The sequence below is a fragment of the Micromys minutus genome (assembly GCF_963924665.1).
Source record: "Micromys minutus genome assembly, chromosome: 22".
Lineage (NCBI taxonomy): Eukaryota > Metazoa > Chordata > Mammalia > Rodentia > Muridae > Micromys > Micromys minutus.
The window spans coordinates 36,103,026-36,107,351 of record NC_137957.1 but is presented as its reverse complement, the minus strand read 5'-3'; positions in this window follow the sequence as shown (position 1 = coordinate 36,107,351).

Below are 4,326 nucleotides of genomic sequence, written 5' to 3'. Positions count from 1 at the left end.
GCGCCGTCCAGCGCGCTACGGGTCCGCGAGGCACTCTGGGAGTTGTAGTCTCCGCCGGGAAAGGCGCCGGGTTGCAAAAGGAAGGCGGGGCCAGCAGGTGTATCCTTGCAGCATTTGTTGTGGGCCCTTGGACTCAGGATTTCCAAAATGCTCAGACAACAACATTGCTACCCTCCCGATTTTAGTAGCAGGAACTATTTAGAATAACATCAAAAACACTTTTATGTTATTTAGAGAATATTGACATTTTCTAAACATTATGAGCCCATTGGCACCAAATTCAGTTCTAAACCAAATGAATGAATTTGTTTTCCATAATGGATGGATTAAGTTTTCTCAGGGGTTGGGGATTTAGCTCAGTGGTAGAGCGCTTGCTTAGCAAGCGCAAGGCCCTGGGTTTGGTCCTCAGCTCAAAAAGAAAAATAAAATTAGCCTTCTTAGAGAAGGCAAAATGCCGGAAGGCTAATCAACAGACAGAAGTTGTCTTTTAAGTGTGGGAGTGAATTCCACTCAGGAGTTGTTGATTTGGGGATTCACCTGAGACACACAAGCAGCGATCTAATGAAGCAGGCTGGTAGAGAGGTTTGTTTAGAGAGTAAGGGCTGGGCTACATAGGAGTATAAAGCCATGGGAATGAGGGTTGAGTATGTAGCCTAGAGCATGTAAGAGGTCACCTAGCGTGGGAATATCTGAAAAGAGACAGTCCAACAAACTATTGTTGCTATTCCTTCTAGATCCGCCCAACAGTTACCTGGCAACAGCTTAGGTAGGCCCGGCTTGCTATAAAAGGGACTGTTTAGGGCTGGAGAGATGGCTCAGCTATTAAGAGCACTGACTGCTCTTCCAGAGGTCCTGAGTTCAATTCTGGTGTGTCTGAAGAGAGCTACAGTGTACTCACATAAAATAAATAAATAATTCTAAAAATTCCTGGCCAGACTCTCCCCCCTCTCATCTTTCTCTGTCTCCTCTCTTTCTCTGCCTCTACTCATCTCTCTCAACTCCTCTTCCCTTACTCCCAAATAAACTCTATTCTAATCTACACCTGTGCTATGGCTGGGGAGGATGGAGATGCCTTAGCATGGGCCACTAAGGCAACCCCTCCCACCTCACCATACTACACTATAAGGATATCCTTGGCTTTATAAAAACACATAATAAATAAATACATAAATACATAAACTCAGAACACAACCAAAGAGCTTACATTGGCACACATAAAAGTAGTTTGGCCTGCGATAGTGGCTTATGCTGTTAGTCTCGACACTGGGGAAATAGAGGCAGGTGGATCTCAAGGGTTTAAGGGTAGTCTGCCCTACATAGATCATTCTAGGATAGCCAGGGGCTCTACAGAGAAACATGGTCTCAAAAAACAAACACCTTAAAAAGTACTTTGAAATTTAGAGTAATAAAATGGCAATCTAGACAAAATCCCAGAATGAGGTAACTGGCAGGGAATGATGGGACAGTTCCCCAGTGTGTGATGACTTTGCAGAAACACAAGCCCTGAACGTCCTGCCGCAAATATTTGACAAGAGAGAGACGTGCCAGGTGGGTGACACAGGATTGTGATCTCAGTACTTAGGACCTAAATCAGGAGGATTCCTGTGAGCTCAAGGCTAGTCTGGGCTCTGCATAGTAAGTTCTAGACTTGCTAAGACTAAATAGTGAGACCCCCTTCTCCATAATAATAATTATGTAATTATTATTTACAATATTAAATATAGTATTATATATAATAATTAATAATATTAGAATTATTAATAATACTCGAACAACTAAATTATTTAAACAATAACAATGGTTTAAATCATAAGAGATTTGAGGAAAGAACTGCAGTGACCAAAGTGACATCTCCTAACCTGACTCTACTCTGTGTCTGCTTAGATACTTTCAGCCTTCTATCCCACTCCCAACAGCCATGTTCATCTTGGTAACACATTTGGGATGTTACCTGACCATGGTCCAGATGTATTAATCAAAATAATTAGTGTTTGTAGAACCTGAACATGAACTAGAATAACTCGCAGGGGTATAAATCACAATTAGTTGTTGCACAGTGTCTGCAGTAACGATATTCTGCCCGAACAGATATTGCAAGGTACGCTAACCTTCATATAACATTGATTTAATTGTATTCCATATGGCCTTTTGCCTTTAACAGTGCTGTTCCCCAGAGCTTCAGCACCAAGTGTCTGTGTGAGGCACTAACCCACTTTTGGTCACTAGATAAAAATGAAGGACTCGGGTATGAGAGATAGCTCAATCGTTAAGAGCACTGACTGCTCTTCCAGAGGTCCTGAGTTCAATTCCCAGCAACCATGTGATGGCTCACAATCATCTGTAATAAGATTTGATGATCTTTTCTGGTGTGTCTAAAGATAGCTACAGTGTACTTAAAATAAATAAATAAATATTTTTTAAAAAGAAGAAACATAAATGACTCTAAATTGCATGGTGGTCAGTAACTTTCTCAACTACACTAGAAAAGTACATTCAAAAATTGGGTCTGGTTTTTCAAATATAGACTATTTAAAGCATTGGATTATTCTATATGCCTCCTATTTGCAACCATAAAGGGGGTGCAAGATTTAAAGGTCAGTCAAATGGGATTAATAAGTTATGCTACATCTAACTATGAGTGTCAGGCAGCTGTTATCATCATGGAAATATCACCAAATGGAGAAAGAAGAAAACATGATTTATCAGAGAATGGTCCTGTTGTGGGCTTAAGAGATGGGGTGTGTGTGTGTGTGTGTGTGTGTGTGTGTGTGTGTGTGTAGGTATGAGTGTGCATACGTATATATAAACATGCATAAATGCTGAGTGAAAGATGTAGGCTAGTCATCAGCCATCATTAAGGTACAAGAAGGATTAGGTAGGTGACTGGTAGAGAGTAACTTCCCCTTCAGGAAGAACACTTCAGACCCACTACATTTTCCACCTGCTAACTTCTTTTAGTAGTTCTCAACACTTAGGAGTAAAAGGAAAGTCCACAACCCCATCTTCCAAGAATAATCACTGTTACTACTTTAGAAGGTTTTTTTCCTTGTGGATGTGGCCATTAAACAAATAAATGTGCTTCCTTTCTAAAGAGCTTTTTTCCTGAGAGTCTATAATACGTGCCTCATATTGGCTCCTAAATAAACAGAATGTAAACGTCCTGTTCATCACAGCTAGCTGCTTTCACAACCTACCTCTCCAAAGCAATACATAGGTATCTTGGGGTCATTTGAGGCAAGGCAAATCTGCTTTGCTCACTAAAGTTCTTTTTAAAACTGTTGGAATTTACCTAATCCCACTTTTATAGAAAACCTTCAGTCACATGATCTTAGTCATACCTTCTCTGTCTTCCTTTTCTGTCCTTAAGTTATGAGATCAAATGGCTTCATAGGCTTTAAAATAAATAAATAAATAAGCATCCATACCTGATTTTGATTGCATGCAAAAGTTTTGAATGTTCCCTCACTTGGGAGGTCTTTTTCTTGATGTTCTCTGTACTTTCTCCTCAAATTGTGGATTTTGCTTTGCCCACATCTGAAACTGCTGGACTGCCATACTTATCTGTCTCACCTCTGAGATAAGAAAACAGTCTGGTGGCACATGCATTTGATGCCAGCACTCCAGAGGCAAGGCCAACCTAGGGTACCTAGGGAATGTCAGGTCAGCCATGACTACCCAGAGGAATACTGTTTCAAAAAGGGGTGAGGGGGGAGCAGAGCTGCAGAGATGGCTCCGTGGTTAAGAGCACTGACTGCTCTTCTAGAGGTCCTGAGTTCAAATCCCAGTGGTGGTGGCTCTCAACCATGTGTAATGAGATCTGGTGCCCTCTTCTGGTGTGTCTGAAGACAGTGACAGCATACTTACATACATGAAATATATAAATCTTAAAAAAAAAATAGAAAACAACAACAAATCCAAAAAAAAACCAAGGAACTGGGTCAGCTCAACCTAGCTTTGTCCCTTCTTTCTCCATCTTTTTTCTCCTTTCAATGCTGAGGTTGAATCCAGGACCTCAGGAATGCTAGGTGAACACTCTTCCATTGAGCTTCCCCATCTAAAAACAAAAACAAAAGCCAAAGGCTTCACAAATTTGTTCAGTCCTTCTAGAACTAAGTGGGTCATTTCCTGAAGATAGTGATGTGTGCAGGAAATGTTTGGGTCTTGAGACAGAGACTCCTGCTGATGGGGAACGAAAGGTGCTGGATGGGGTTGCCACACAGACTTTGGTGGGGTGTCTTAAGTGGGAGGAAATTATGACCAGGCAGTTTACGTTGAACAAGTTGAGTGTACAGTCACCAGGCAGAAGCTCAGGGACTTCTGGGAACC